The sequence below is a fragment of the Hibiscus syriacus genome, unplaced genomic scaffold, assembly GCF_006381635.1.
Source record: "Hibiscus syriacus cultivar Baekdansim isolate YM2019G1 unplaced genomic scaffold, ASM638163v2 tig00110221_pilon, whole genome shotgun sequence".
NCBI classification, from domain to species: domain Eukaryota; kingdom Viridiplantae; phylum Streptophyta; class Magnoliopsida; order Malvales; family Malvaceae; genus Hibiscus; species Hibiscus syriacus.
In genome coordinates this window covers 2,692,671-2,710,204 of record NW_024062635.1, presented here as the reverse complement: position 1 = coordinate 2,710,204, position 17,534 = coordinate 2,692,671, and the positions used below count along the sequence as shown (strand labels likewise).

General features: G+C 31.6%; 1 non-coding gene across 1 annotated transcript; it reads right to left on the bottom strand.

Moving 5' to 3' along the window:
• Positions 1-15,460: 15,460 nt before the first annotated feature.
• Positions 15,461-15,567, bottom strand: LOC120114321. Its single transcript, XR_005515383.1, has one exon. It is a non-coding gene; the product is annotated as a small nucleolar RNA R71 (small nucleolar RNA).
• Between the last annotated feature and the right edge of the window lie 1,967 nt (positions 15,568-17,534).

Here is a 17,534-nt window from a genome sequence, read left to right as displayed (position 1 = left end):
CAAAATTTCATGTAGCTTAGTTGTTTTCTAGCCATTGCTTTGGTGCTAGAAACATTTTAAGAGCTTGAGATATGTTGAAGAGTAGTGCAAGAACCCCTAAATATCTAGGTTAAGGAAATATTAGTTCTTGAGTAAACTAGAGACATTTTTGGGTTGCTATGATCTGAGGTAACACACCATAACTCTTCCTTGCTACTTGTATGTCATCTAAATGTGTTGCTTGCTTGTTTGAGGTGGAAAAGCATGTGGGGGATTGGGTGTTTGATTTATTATTATAAACGTCTTGGATGTTATTTTAGCGTACAAATGATGTATAATGACCCCTAATAACTTCCATAAGATTTAATAATCAATTTAGACTTTAGAATAAATGTTTGGGGTGAGTTTGGGGGTGTTTCTTAAGTAAAATAATGTGTTTCTAGGTTATAGTATCGACATTGTGTGAACAATATCGACATTGTTCATATTTTGGGTGAAACTAGGCTATTTTATAAGGGAGTATCGATACTGCTCCTTTAAAAATACAAAGGATAATTTTTGGGTCTTTACAAAGCTAATTTTGGTATCGATACTAAGGGGAGTATCAATATTACCTAAAAGAGTATCGATACTACATGTATGGTATCGATACTAAGGTTATTTTGGGGTCTCTAAAGGTTGTTTTTGGCATGGATACTCAATGAGAGTACTGATACCCTAGAGTAGGTATCGATACATATATAAAGGTACCAATATTATCTTTGATGATTGGTTAATGGAATTTGAGATGCTGATGAACTCAAGATTTAGGAGTATAATAATGGTTGATATTGAGTATATAGCTTGAGAATGTGGTAAATTACTAAAATGCCTTTAGATATGTAAAACTACCAAATTACCCCTAATTATGAATAGTGCCTTATATGAATATGAATACCTTTGAAAGCGTAAAACCTTAAGAAATGAAATAAGATATTAGTGATTTCTCGTTAAACTTGAATTGAAGCCTAAAAATGCCCTTGAATGGATAAAACAACCAAAATTCCCCTAAGATCTAATAAGTGATACGAAAAGCTTGTGCACGATAAAGGTGTTAAACTCTGATAATTAGTTAAGTAATTTTTCTATAAGTTTTAAACATATGATATACTTGGGAGTAGGGTGAATTACTAGAATGCCCTTAAGGTCTATAATTACTAAATTACTCTTATAGGCCAAAGTGAATGAAATAACCTACTCTAGTAGGAGTTGAGTTACTAAGTGACTCAGTAATGAATTGAGACTCAAGGGATGAGACTAAAAATGTTTTAATTGATAATAATGATGAGAAAACAATGTGGTAGTAATGATATGAAATGTTTAGCTCTATAGCTAGAGTTTTTTAACGAAGACTTTGTAAGAATTTTATAAATGATTAATACTGAGTTTTTTAGGTTGGGTAGTATCAGTACTATGTTCGTAGAATACTGATGTTGTTCTACGAGTATCGATACCAAAGGCAGGTATCAATACCATTACTAAGTTTTAAATTTCAATAGCCAAAATTGGTACCGGTACTCACGAGTAGTATCAATACCTCAAAATGGTAGTATCGATGCTCCATATAGAATTATCGATACTTTAGGGCTTTTCCAAAACATCAAAGGTAAAATCAATATCGGTACTTGTTGAACCTATTTTTATATAACAAATTTAAGGGCAAAATGTTTTTAGACTGATTGAATTTGTTCAAAATTTTCAAAAATAATTCAAAGTCCATAAAAGTTGAATTTGAACACAAAAATATTTTTCTTGAAAACAAGTATCAATATTGTTCTTGTAGAATCGATACCCAAGGTAAGGGAAGTATTGATACTCTTATGGCAGTACAAATACTTCCTATTGGTTTTAAATGTGTTCAAATTCAAGTATGCAAAATTGGTATTGATACCCAAAGGAGTATCGATACTAATGTATAGTAGTATCGATACCGTAAACCCTAGTATCGATACTCCTAACCTAACGGTCGAAAAATTACTAGTTTATATTAGTACATTATCTATACTCCATGCTCAAGTACCGATACTCTTGGTCTAGGCAATTTTATTTTGTAGCAATTAAGTCTCTAACAGCTCCAAAACATCCCCAAAGAAGTTAAGGACACTTGAAAAAGGTTACAACACCAATCCAAGCAATCCGCGTCAAGAGAAAAATCCCAACAATTAGTATCAAATTGGGTCACAAATCAACAATTTAATAACCTTGTAAAGATCATTGGATCTCTCTATCAATTTTCGACGCAACCGAGAAGATGACTTCCACATCTGACGCTTACTACCTTGAGGACTCCCACTCTACCCATAGGTCTCCTTACTTAAATGGCGTAAATTATTTCTATTAGAAGAATAGGACGATGTTGTTCAACTAAGCTACCAACCTTGCGGTTTGGGATGCCATCGTCGACGGTTCTCCCGTTCCTCTAAGGATTTGAAAGTATTGTACATGTGAAGATAGAAAGCTTGCCCAACTCAAAGCCAAAGCTATGCACATCCTTTTTTGTGCTCTTGGCCTGGACGAATATAGTAGAGTATCTTTATGCTCTAATACTAAAGAGATTTGGGACAAGTTGAAAGTGGCCCATGAAGGAACAAGCCAAGTGAAGAAGTCAAATATTTACATTCTCACTCTCAACAACGAAAAATTCAAAATGTAGCATGCTGAAGACATTAAGACTATGTCTAATCGGTTCGCTACAATCATAAATTATTTGAAGAACTTTGTAAAGTTCTATCCTAATGAAGAAATTTTGAGAAAGATGGTTGCCTAATTGCCTACATCTTGGGAATGCAAAGAAGCTACCTTTGAAGAAACAAATGATTTGGAGTTATACACCCTTGATAAACTCATTGGTTCACTTCTCACTCATAAGGTAAAACTCCAAAAGAAGAAGGAGGAAGAATAATAGAAGAATAAGAAAAAGAATGATATATGAATCGTCTTCAAATCCACTAATGAGAGTAATCAAGACTCAAGTGAGGAGGTGAATAAAGATGAAGAGATGGCCAAGCTTTTCAAAAGATTCAAACGATTCATGACATCCAAAGAAGATAAGAAGCATGCCATAGTGTGCTTTGAGTGCCAAAGTACGAGACATGTCAAATATGAACGTCCTCTTCTAAATAAGAAGAGATCAAACAAAAAGAAAGCATTTGTGGCGGTTAGGAGTGATGGAGATAAAATAGCCAACTTATGCCTCATGGCCATCCAAAAAGATTCAATGGTAACTTCTGACTCTTATGATTTAAATTCTTATCCATTTAAAAAGATACAAGATTCTTATGATGAGTTGTATTTGTAATTTGATATCATGAATTCCAAATATAAGAAATTAATTTTAAATTTTTTGAAGTTGAAAATGATTTTATTTTGAAAGAAAAGTTTGGTTTTGAAAAACAAAATGAAGTTTTGAAAAATGATTTTGAGCTTTCAAAAATCAAAATCAATGATTTAGAAAAAAAATTTGATTTGAAAGTTAAGCTTGAAAGCTTAACAAAAGAAAAGAAATTAATTTCTTAAAACAATTCATCATGTTTAAAAATGGAAAAAATGCTCACAGTGCCATTTTCGTGGTCGCATGAAACATAATTGTCCTTTAAAACTTATAAAACCTTTTAAAATTAGAAAAGTATTGGTTACTAAAGTACAAGAGACTTTTGCACTAACAATCAAAGATCCAAAGCAATTTGGATACCAAAATCCAAATAAATGTCTCTTGTAGGTGTGCGGGAGTAATGGTGACAAAAGTAAAAGAAATTCAACTACTCTAGCCACATATGATGAGGAATGGGTAACCTCTACACTTAATGTTTTTTATTTTAAATATTTGGTTGCCTATTTGTTTTATGCATGCATAAGTTTTAAACTTATATGATTATGTGTTGTTTTTCTATCTCATGTATGTTAAAATATGTTATGGTGAACTTTTTTTTAAAGCTTTAATGTTTTTTCATAAATATTTAGTCAAATTTGATTCTAATAATTTTAATTTTTTTTTCATTTTTGACCTTAAACATAAATGTTTATGCATGTACTTTTCATTGAAAATGATATCTCTCTAACAATTGATATCACTTTTTCAAAGGCATAACTTTTTTAGAAAGCTTTATGCATGTGAACTTTTAATATTTTATGTCAGTATTGCATAAAGTGGTTTAGACTTGGATTTATTGAATTTCATGGGTTACTAACATGTTTGTTCATCTTTGTTGAAATTCGATAGTTTTTAAGTATCAAGTTTTTAAAGTCAAATTTCTTTTGGAATGCATTTGTTAGGGGGAGCTTTGATTTTTCAAATGGTTTTTATGTTACAATTTCTACTTACTATCCATTGTTATTTTTTAACCTTAAAGTTTGAATTATTTTTTATATAACAAAAAAGGGGAGAGATAATGAGTTTGAAAAATTCAATTTCACGAATGAAAAAAGGGAGCCTTAATATTTTCTAAAAATTCTCTTTTTCATTAAATGTTTTTATTAAGGGGGAGTTTTGCCAAAAATCCTTTTCAAATGTTTTGTTATATCAAAAAGGGGGAGATTGTTAAACCTATTTTGATATAACAAATTTAAGGTCAAAAATAGTTTGTTGAAAACACTTTACTATACCAAAATTGTTAAATACTTTTTAAAAGCTTTAAGATTATATTCGATTCGGTCTTTTGAATATATAAATTATTCTTTAAAGTTAAAAGGTCAATTTTACTCTTCACTCTATTGAAAAATTGAGTCTTATACTGAAAATATTTTTGAAATAATTTTTATAAGGGTTTCGAACTTCAATCAAGTCAAAAATGATTTTTAAGTATAGTAGTATCGATACTACTAGAACAGTACCGATACTGTTCAAGAAGTATCAATACAAATATCGATGCTGAAGCCCAAAATTATGAAGTAGTACCGATACTGCTAAGGCAGTACACCTCTATTAATGCTTTAAAATATGCATCCTATCTTTTTCTTATTTGCTACATTTTTTTACCATTATGTGCATTTAGTATCGGTACTGTTCATCCAGTATCGATACTATTCTTTTTCAGTAACGATACTGTTCATAAAGTATTAATAATGTTGTTGCAGCCTCAATAGTTATCGATACTATCAGATTTTTTTCTTTATAGTATCGGTACTCCAATAGTATCGATACTCCCCTTGGAGCACTGTACTTTTGGTAGGGTTTAGCATATATTGCCCTAAAAATCACTTTTTTCTTTATTTTTCCCTTTCCTCTCTCAAGTTCCACTTAAACCCTCCATAACCCCCTCGAAAATTTCCTTTATTCCTTTGTTTTGGAGTCATTTTGTGTTGTTTTTATCATTCCTACCTGCTAGCATCATCAATTTCGTGCATTCATCTCCAATTCCATCTCAATCTAACTTTTCAAGGTAATTTTTTTTTTAGAATTTAGGCTCAATTTTAGTTAGTTTTTGATTAAATTAATGAATGGGCTTGTTTTTCTTTATATTTCTACACTATAATCTACTATCGTTTTAACTACATTCACTCAAATTAATAAATTTTTTAAAACAAAAAAAATTACATCTACATCCACATATATATATTACACTATTTTCTTTTTGGTCCATTATTATTGTTTTTAAAATTTAAATTTCGTTATATCATGCCTTGAATTGTGGACTCATATTGAGTTTTGGGATTAATTGGTTGCATACATATATATTGTTTTTCTTTGCAGGTTTTACTTTATCCTGACCCTTACTATGTCTCATAAACGTCCTCAGTCATCATCCTCTCGTGCTAATCCACCTCCTAACCCTTCCCCAAATCCTAGTTCCAATCCAAATGAAATGACCATCATGAACTCTTGTTTTTATGAACCCAATCATCAAAACCTTCATTCAAAATATCTTGATCATTTTGAATCTTATGTCCTTAGGAGTGAGCGTCTCCTTTCCGTTCCAGCTACGAACGCCATTAATTTTAAATACCTTCCCCTTTTCAAAGCTTGGAAATTTGATAAAACTTTCAAATTCAAACCTATTGTTTATCACCAACTCGTCTGTATTTTCTATTCCAATGTGGTTTATGTTCAAAATGAAGCTCGCACTCATACCGAAAGTATTTACTCCTATCTTTTGGGGAAATAAATTACTCTTGATTCTGATTCTAATGCTCGTGGTTTTGTCCTTGAAAACACCGGTATTGATAATGAATGAGACTCCATCCCTTCCTCCTTAGAAGTAGGGCTGAGCGCTAGTGTTTTTGACTTTCATGAGAGGTTCCTTTATTTGATCATCTCTTAGTGGTTTCGATCATCCGGAGGTAAATATTCTTCTCTCCGTAGCATAAACATTTGGTGGTTTCTCTGCTTTCAAGAAAATAAAAGGATTAACCTCGTTCAAATTATGTTTGGTGAATGTGTGGACACCATTAACCATATTCCTTGTAAGTGGGTCGAATCTCTTGTTTATGGTTGTCTTCTTAGCAATTTCTTTCTAAAAGTCACTCTTGGAGTTGATCTTGATGTTGTCATCCCTTTGGCTATGCATATTGATCTCACATTTCTTCGTAAGTCAGGATGGATTCAAGTTTGAGAAACTTGGCAAAGGAAAGCAAAAGAGGCACCCAGTGCAAGTTCATCTCAAGCGGTTGCAGCTTAACCTCAAGACGATGATGTATTGCATGGCGTTGACGATCCAGTGATCGCATTTTCGAAGATCCTCCTAAAGCTAGTTGTGAGATTTCTCCTTACCTTCAGTCCATGATGGAGACGTTGGACTTGATATTTGCTTCTATGGGGTCCCACTTTACTGCTTTGGGAACTCAGGTATCCAAGATAGCTTCTCAGCAGTTGGCATTGCAAGCAATGCATGTGGATTCCCGATGAGACATCCTCGCTCGATTCGACGTGGTGACGGATAGGCTTGATGCTATCTATCGAGGCTTTGTTTCTTTCTACACACATCTTTCAGATCTTGATCCTCCATCAGACGAACGCCTGATCGTTTTGCTTTGCTAGTTGCATTTTAGTTGGTTTTGCATGTCATACTTTGAATTTACTTATGGGTGATTTTCTTAGACTTTGATATTTTGGATTTGGTGTTTCTTTTATGTTTTGGATGGTTTGATAGATTTTTTTAGTAATTTTTATAATATTTCAAATATTTTCAGCCATGTTTCCTTTTATTTTGACCATGCCCATTACCTATGGATATTAATTATGTTGACTAACTTGTTTGGCACTTTTGCTCTTCATAGCTTTATTTTTATCTTGTTTATTCTACAACTTATCTTTTTGATTTAACAAAAAGGGGGAGAAATATTATAGTACAGGGGAGTATTTTATTCTCAAGAAAATCTTAAAATTCTTAAAATGTTTTGTTATATCAAAAAGGAGGAGATTGTTGAAACACTTTGATATTTTGATATACCAAAATTGTTAAATAGTTCTCATAAATTTTAAGATTATATTCGATTTAGTCATTCAAATATATAAATTATTCTTCAAAGTTAAAAGGTCAATTTTACTCCTCACTCTACTAAAAAATTGAGTCTTATACTGGAAATATTTTTGAAATAATTATTACAAAGGATTTTAAACTTCAATCGAGTCAAAAATGATTTTTAAGTATAGTAGTACCGATACTACTAGAACAATACTGATATTGTTCTAGAAGTATCGATACAAATATCGATACTGAAGCCCACAATTATGAAGTAGTACTGATACTGCTAAGGCAGTATCGATACTGTATGCAAGTTTGACAAAACATAATACTAAAATGGTACTGATACTATATACAATATCAATACTACTTAGTATAGTAGTACCAATACTCTTAGTGGTGGTACCGATACTACCTTTTTGGTTTTAAATATGTCAAAATTCCAGTATACTCAAATGGTACTGACACTATATGCATCATCAATACTACTGAATATAGTAGTACCGAGACCCTTATAACAGTATTGATACTAGAGTTTCTCGGTCATAGTTTTGTATTTAATGCAGGGAGTATCGATGCTGAGTGATCGAGTACCGATACTACAAGCTTATGGATAACATTTAGTATGGGAAACGACCTCTCAACAGCTCTATTCACTCCCTCAACAACCCAAACGGTTGGAAATAATTGAGGGAGTATAAAAACAAGATTCCAAGTCATATGTGAAGACAAGAGATAAAAGAGAAAGCCAAAAACTACAAATTTGAGCCAAATCAACATTCTTAAATATTCCTTTTGCTTTCAAAAAACACTTTTTGTACTCATTTGTATTTATTTCTCAAGTGTTCTTATTTTTTCTTGAATTGTACAAACACATTTCTAGTGAGGATTTTATAAGTTTGCAATTTGTAATTTTCTCTTTGAAAGAGTGTCTCAAGAATTTGGGGTATAATTCTTGAGGGAGTTGTAAGGTTATACCTTATCCTCAAAAGTAGATACAAATTAGTGAATTTGTGGAAATCCTTAATGAGGATAGCTAAGGTAGTGGATGTAGACTTTGGTTGATAAAGTCGAACCACTCTAAATTCTTATGTTCAAATTTATATTATTTTCTAAGTTTCCACCAAAAATTTTAATTGTCAATTTATCCCCTCTTGGCTATTTCATCTATTTTATTGACTCAACATAATTTAAAGTCTAAAAAACTTGAATTTGAACCCAAAATGTTTTTCTAGAAAAGAAGTACCGATATTATTCTTACAATATTGATACCACATGAAGAATATCGATACCGCATGAACAATTTTGATATTATTCTTGTAGTATTGATACCCAATGTAAGAGAGGTATATATACTCTCATGGAAGTATCGATACTGCCTATTGGTTTTAAATGTCTTTAGATTCCAGTATGCAAAATTGGTACCGATACTCAAAGGAATATAATAGTATTGATACCGTAAACCCTATTATCAATACTCTCAGCCTATCGGTTGAAAAACGACTAGTTTTTATTAGTGAAGTATCAATACTCCCAGCCTGAGTACCGATACTCTCTGGTCTGAGCAATTTTATTTTACAGTAATTAAGTGGCCAACGAATCTAAAACTTTCCTAAATGCTAGAAAAAGTCACAAACACATTCCAACATATAAAAAGAAGTTTAGGACATTTGAAGAAAGTCACAACATCTATCCAAGCAATCCACATCAAGAGAAAAATCTATTTTAATCTTGTTTTTCCTTTTCTCGTGTAAGCAGAGTGTTTTAGTGAGATTAATTGTGTAAATGCCAACCTTGTGAGGGTTTTTTGTTTACATTCATTTATCCTTTTATAAAAGGGGTTTGGTTCTATCTTAGCCACAAAAAAAGATAAGGATTTGTAAATGTTACTCTTTCTCCTAGAAAAAGAAAGAACAAATTAGTAAATTTGTTAGAAATCCTTTTGTCCTAGAAAAAGAAAGAACAAATTTGTAAATTTGTTAGAAATCCTTAGTGTGAAGCTAATGTAGTGGATATAGACTTGGTTTAGAAGTCAAACCACCAGAAATCATTGGGAAAATTTTCTATCTTTTCTCTCCATAATCCCTAAAATCTTTAAAAGATCAATTCACCCCCTCTTGGCACATTTTCATTTGATCAATAGAGCTACGAAAATCATAACAGTTTGACGGGTGAGTATCGATACTCAAGGGTCAGTACCGATAATGTAAGGCTTAGTATCGATACCATCAAATTAGATTAGACATGAATACTAACTTTGGGTTAATGAACCAGAAACGGGTTAATGAACCAAAAATGGGTTAAAGACCACCAAAACCCTAATAATAAAATTTTACAAGTAGAAACCTTAAATAAATGTGTGATAAGCATATCAACATTATGAGGTAATATTTCACAAGACTTATTCCCTTGTTTGAAACTCAACAAATGATGAGGACACTCAAGATACTTGTATATATGACGATCATCTAATACATATTTTTTTTAGTAACATCTAATATGTATATATATATATATATATGAAGTATCCGAGTCTACTCTAATTAATGCTAAGGAACTTTAGTATCAGTGCCAAGGAATATTAGTATTATGTGCCAAGGCAATTCAATACCAGTGCTAAGGAGCTTTAGCTATCTAAAAACATTGTCATGATATTATATACCGTGAACTATATTGTAATTCTATGCTTGATGCATTTCGTTGTTTTATGATTAGTATATGAAGGCTATGTACTATCATTGTGTTTGTTATCATTGTGTTTGTGTGATTATGTATGGCATAAGATGATGTATAGTAGTATGGTGTTGTGGTTAGAGACCGGTATACGTATACTCATGGTGAGGCCTTTAGTTATGAACTAAGGGAAACATGAGACTCATATTATTGTGATAGTGGATGTACCTTAGATAGATGGTTTAGTAGTATTGATGACATAGTTGTATTGCTTCTCTGATTATACTTGTTGCATGTATATGTTATGAATGCTTGTAGTATAGTAGATGTATTGTGTGATATAGGGATAATGAAGTGTGATAGGATAATGATATCATCAAAAGAGTCTCAAAGGAGTACCAAAGTGCAATGATGACAATTTAGTGAGCATGTAGAGGTCATGATTTGAAATGAGTCAACCTATAACTTTTAATTGTTTATTTTATTTATCGAGTTTTTTGAATTGGGCCCATACTTTTGTAAATGATTATGGTTCATACTTTGTATAAACATTTTAAAAGTGAGTACGATTCTAAAAGAAAAAAGGGTTAGTGACTTCGAAGATCCCTTGTGATACTCGAATCTTGGGATTTGGGTGTTACACTTGAAATATGAGCATATGCCATCTGAATCTAAATGTTTGTGGTCGTGTGACAACAAGCTCATTGTATATGTATGTTGGCCAATGAACCTTGTGAGTTCCCACAACATCTTCTATTGTAAGTATGAAACTCGCATTCTCTACTTAAACCTGACATCATGGCTTATTCACCTAATGAAATATGTTTTCTAATCAGATTCTGGGACATAGAATTGGAGATGGGCTTTGATGTAGTACTCCTTATTTCCTAGTTGTTCACCCTTTTTAGTTTCAAATTAAGACTCAAACGACAACTTCGTTGATTCTTCGCCGAAAGTACCCTAATGGGTAGCACATATCTTTGAAATACCATGAACTTTAGGATTCTCTATAGCATCATAATTAATGTCATGTATTGCATCTGGATGATGATACCGAGGCAAATTATTTTAATATATTTAGGGTTAAGGGTATGTTAATGGATGGGCCCAGCCCTTGGAGCATTTAACAATCCAGGACCTCGTGAAACCTTACCTCCTATACATCACCCTTTATATGCAAACTGTGTCCCTTTGAAGTAGCCTCAATGATATCAAAAACATCAAGTATTAGTGCGTGTCATCTTCTATCATTGGAATAAGGGTTTCATCATCCTCATTAAACTTAGCAAGGCTTTCACTAAATCGCCTAACAAGGTTATCATCTACACCATTTTCATTTGGTATAGATGTTCCTAGTTCTTCTATTGCATGTGCAACTATTGTTGAGGTAGGAACATATGATACAGTTTCCATTTCAACATAAATCTCAGTCATTTGATTATTTGATGATTGATGTAATCCAACCATAACAACAATATCGTCATCATCATGAAGTTGTATTGCTCCATATGTGAATGGAATTGATGAAATCCTCTGAATGCATTTGTCTTTCAAATTTATTCTTCATTTGGCGATGAGAGACATTTAAAGTGAACATCACGATTACGGGCCTATGTGACTTAACCACAACACCTTTATCAGTTTGTAGAATTTCATCATTGAAATGGACAACTGTGAAGAATTTGTTTCTCATTGTTTGAAAGAATTTTTTTTGTAGATTTAAGGAAGTTGTAAAAAGTATATGTTTTTTCAAAGAACATAAGTCAATTTAAAAGTCTCTATCATAATATTTAAAAATGACAGAGAATATTAACTATTCATGTCCTTTTTCTATTCAGTGATATATCACCTCATATCAAAACTTGTTTAATTATAAATGAAAATCATATATGGTACAATAATAATTTAAAATGATGCAGAATCTTAACTATTTATATTATTTTCCTTTTTAGTGATATATCACCTCATTTCAAAACTTGTTTAATTATAAATGGTAAATTATAACTATTCATGTACAATAATAGTTTAAAATGATAGAGAATCTTAACTATTCAAGTCCTTTTTCTTTTTGGTGATATAACACCTTATATCTGAACTTGTTTAATTATGAATGAAAAATCATGTATGGTACAATAATAATTTAAAATAACAGATAACCTTAGTTATCGCATCATTTTTCTTTTTATTGATATCACCTAATATTAGAACTTGTTAAATTATGAATGAAAAATCATATTCGGTACAATAATAATTTAAAATGACAAAGAATCTTACATATCCATGTTTTTTTTTCTTTTTAGTGATATATCTCCTCATATAGAACTTGTTTAATTATGAATGAAAAATCATATTTGGTATAATACTAATTTAAAATGACATAGAATCTTAATTATTCACCCAATATCAATTTTTTAATTATTGTTATATAACTCGTCATTTTGTCATTACAAGTTTATACCCCTTATGCCTATATAGTATGCTTATATGAGAAACACAAAACATCTCAAAACATATCTTTACCCAAAATATCATTGTTCAAGTTCCTATTTTAAGTTTTTCATGGCAAAAATCTCAACAACAATTTATTGTGAGAGGAAACCTTTTACTATCTCCTTCAACGGAGACATTCCACTTTTCGACTTGTTAATGAAAATTCCAAACAAGGTTGGAGCTAGTCAAGATTCAACATTATCTTTATTGCAGTTCAGGTTTCCCACTTCTTTGGTTCCGTAGCATTCATCAATGAGCTATCTGAACAATGATTTTGTAGTTCGAACAATAATTGACACATACATTACCAGTTCGATGAGTAATGTTACCCTATTTATCGATTATCATAAGTAAGTCGCAACTCCATCCAAATCAAACACAAAATCTGAAGACACATATGAACTTCAAGAACTTGAACTATTTATATATAAAATGAAATAAGAGAAAGAATGGAGGATTGAAGAACTAAACTTAACATCTGACGAGTCAACTAACTATGAAAATTAGGATGTGAAGGTAATAATTTAATGCTTCTAATGTAATGTAATGTAATGTAACGTATTACTTAATGTAATGTAACGTATTAGTTAATGTAATGTAATGTATGAGTTAATACTTGTTTGATTCTAAAAAATTTTTATATTGTCTCTTTTTTGAAAAATTTTAAGTAATACTTCCACATGATTTTCTTTAATTTTTTTCCAAAATCCGAATCTTAAACGATCATTTTTTTAAAAATAGTCGTTAAAACTCCTCACTTCGACATGACGAGTTTCTTTGAATTTTTCTTCAAAATTCGAATCTCAAACGGTCATTAACGCTTCTTTTAAAAAAAATAGTCATCGAAACTTTTTTTAAAAATAATTTAAATTATTTACACAATAATTTATTACAAACAAATAATTAAAATTCTTTAAACTAAATACAATTAATAATAATAAAACTATTTACCTATATTTCTGTAATTCTTGACGATGTCAAGTGTGGTCGAATAATAATAATGTGGGGCTCGTCAATTTCTTTGTGATCGTTTGCCTTGATAGTCTTTCAATAATTTTACAAAATAGTTATATTTGATAGCCTTAATTACCTAAGTTTAGTTTGAACTTAAGCATATTTATAAGAATTTTAGGATTAAATTTACATGATTTTGCATAATTTGCATATTATGAGCATAGTGGGTTGCTAAGGGCTAAACTTGAATTTTTTGTTGCTGCAAACTATTGGAAGAATCTTCATACGGTTGCTGATCGGATGTTGTAACAATCGTCTAAGCTCCAGACGGTTGGAAGAATCTTCTATAATTGCACAGTTGGCGGTGGTAGCTGTCATGTGGCTGGATAACACCTGAAGCATGGATTCATCCTATTGGGCGATGAGATTTTCATTCAAGCTATAAAAGGGGAGTACTTGGGTGAAAAAGGATGATTGAGAGAGATCCAAAGTATCAATTCCACGTTATTTCTTTTCAAACCATGGACGCCTAAATCCTTTGCCAGAGATTGTTGTAGCATAAAGAAAGCTTGCTGAGGAGCTTCGGCATTCAGCGTATCACATTCAACACCTTCTATTGAGAGAGGGAGTGACTTGAACAATTAATTGTTGGATGTTTATTATGAACTTTGTATTTTATGTTTATTTGGGTATTTAGTTTGTGAGCTTTGAACTTCATGATTATGAGTAGAAATATTTGCAATTAAATATATAGTATTTTTTTAAATATAGAAATACTTTTATTCGAATTGCTATGTAGATTTTCAAGTTGTGGCGTTGTTGAGTAGCATAGGCACATTAAAAAGTGTGCAACCATACATTAGTGTTGTTAATAGTTTGATCCTTTAATTAATGAAAATTATTAAAATAGTTCAAATGGATTTAATCAATGTTAATTACATATATTAAGTATTTTATGTTTGCATAAAATTTGGAGGCCACAATATCATATCCTTTGATTCGATAGCTGACCAATTGCTTCTAGAATGTTGTAGCATGAACTGGTGCTCTTTGTTATAGATTTTATTACTTTTTCTATATCCTCTCATTTCTTTAATGTTGTTTACTGTTACCACTCTAATGAAACAAACTTCTCCATGTGAGTTTGGCATCTGAAACTCTTGTGGTTTTCACTTTATTACTTGATTTGCAATATGTGCACTTGTGTGATTGCTATACCATTTTCGTAGCATTAAATTTTTGGCGCCGTTACCGACGAGCATTGATTTTATTTTAGATTTTATTTACTTATTGGTTTCTTTTCTTTTTTTTTAGGTACTTATCTTTATTAGTTTTGTTGGTTTATGATCTATAGGGACAACGAGCTCGTGTCTTTCGATCTGGAGATAGAACAAACATTCTGACGCCGTCGAAGAGAAGTTGCTAGAAATCATGCAAACATGAATTTTGGAAACAATAACAATAATAATGCTCTACCCCTGCTTTAGAATGGAGAAAATGATGAGTTGCCAGCTGGAATCAAAGTTGGGCAACCAAATCAGAATGTAGATGATTGTAATCACATTATTCGTGAGCAAGTGGTGCCGACATTGGACGATTTGCATCCGGGCGTTGTGAGACTAGTTATTAATGCTGTAAAATTTAAACTAAAGTTGGTTATGTTCCAAATGCTATAATCTATGAGACAATATGGAGGTTATACTACTAAAGATCCTAGAGCCCATTTGAGAGCTTTAATTGAGGTTTACGATTCTTTTATTCAAAAAGGTATTCCAGAGGAGGCCCTGAAGTTGAAGCTATTTCCCTATTCATTGCCTGGTAAAACAAGGGTTTGGTTAAGTTCACTGCCGCCTGGTGCTATAGCATCTTGGAATGAATAAGCACAGAAGTTCTTGTTGCGACTCAACCCTCCAAATATGAATGCTAAGCTTCAAAACAATTTAACTTCATTCAAGTAGAAGGATGATGAAAGCTTGTATGAAGCATGTGAAAATTTTAAAGATTTGTTGTGGAAATGTCCTATGCATGGTTTCCCACATTGGACTCAAATAGAGATATTTTACAATGGGTTAAATATACACACTCGTATGGTGGTTGATGCCTCAGTAAATGGAGCTTTTATTGATAAAACATACAATGAAGCATATGATATCCTCGAGAGAATATCCACCAACGACTGTCAATATCCAAAAACGTACAATATGTTTGTTCTACGTGGTGCTGCTGCGGTATACTCGGAAGCTTTCAACTCTATGGTTTCTCAAATTTTAGCATTGACTGAAATGGTGAAAAAATTACACAAACCAGGATGAATGTATGAAGTTAAAAGTCGTATCTCTTGTCACTTGTGTATATTATGGTGATGACCATAATTTGATGAATACCCCCAAAATTCAGAGTCTATCTATTATGTGCAGAATTATCAAAGAAATGATAACACGTTTTGCAACACGTACAACCTAAATTTCAGAAATCATCTTAAACTCTCTTGGAGAAGTTAGAATGTCGCCAATCCATAACATCAATAATATCAATACACTCAGTCGTAGCAGCAGACACAATAATTTGTTGCTCAGCCGCAACAAAGGCAGAATTATCAAGGTCAATCTTCGAATCAATCTTCCACCTTGAAACCTTTTCGAATCAATATTCCTCATTAAGGGTGTCGAGACGTTTCTCTTACCTGGCGACGGAGAGTGTAAATAGTATACCCCAAACGGTATAACTAGTCTCAAAAAAATAAGTGCTTATCTTCCATGAATCAGATAAAACACCAAATTGTAGAGTCACCACCAATCTTTTATTAGGTGAGATTGGTCACCAAAATGTCATATTATTTTAATAAAAATTCCTAAGAATAATAATAAAATAATATAACTCGGGTATGCTTTACCAGAAAAATGAGTTCGGGAGTAGGTTACGTATGGAAAAGAATTAGCATTCCCACAACGCCCAAAATTAGTACCGGTATTTATTAATTAAATGTCTTTGCAATAAATGATAGATTTGTATTTAATTTTATACAAATCAATATAATAATAGGAATACCATTTCACACCAATAATCATTTAAAATACCTTCTTAATTAAATAAGAAGATATTTAATAATCTATTGTATGAAATAATATAACTTAAATATACATATATATAAAATAATGATTAAAAATATAAGATATCAAAATTCTAGGTTACTAGTGCAAAGATTATATATTTTAGGTACTAAAATATAAATATCCTATAATAATATTAAATATTAAAATTATATTATAAAATATAGTGGTTAAATAATAAAACTATAGTCTATAATTCAAAATATTATAAACTACATATATTAATCAAATATATTAATACAGGATTAAAATGTAAATAATTGAAAATAATAAGGACTAAATTTATAATTTTACCCTAAATATAAACATACGGTCAATGACTAAAATATAAATAAAAAATTTAAATGCCAAATTGAAATACATAAAAACCTGATTGAGTGACCAAATTACAAATCTTACAACATTGCAAGGACCACTGGTATGATTTACCCATGTTAAAATTACACTACAGCCCATCTCCAAAACGACGTAGTTTTGGGGAGGGTATAAATATACCCCAACCGGCCCTTTAAGGGCATTTCTCACCATTTCTCTCATTTTTCTTCTCTCTCTAAATATGAGAGAAATAATTTTCTCTTCCCTCTCTCTAAACTTCCTCCATCAAAGAGTAGTCGGTCAGCAACCGAAAATCATAGACCACCACCAGTAGCCACCGTTCACAGTGGCCGAAAAATATAAAATTACACCAAAATCCTCGTCGGTTTTCTCTTAACTTGAATCCGGTCTCCCCTTTTGCTAAAACCCAACAAATCTTCCTAGATCTAAAAGAGTACCTTCGAACAAAATATTTTCCGACGACTCTTTCGGGCTCCCACGACGCAACAAGGTATGCTTATTCTCTTTCTCTTCTGTTTTCGGTGCTTGGTTGCTCTAGGCTTTCGTTGCTTTT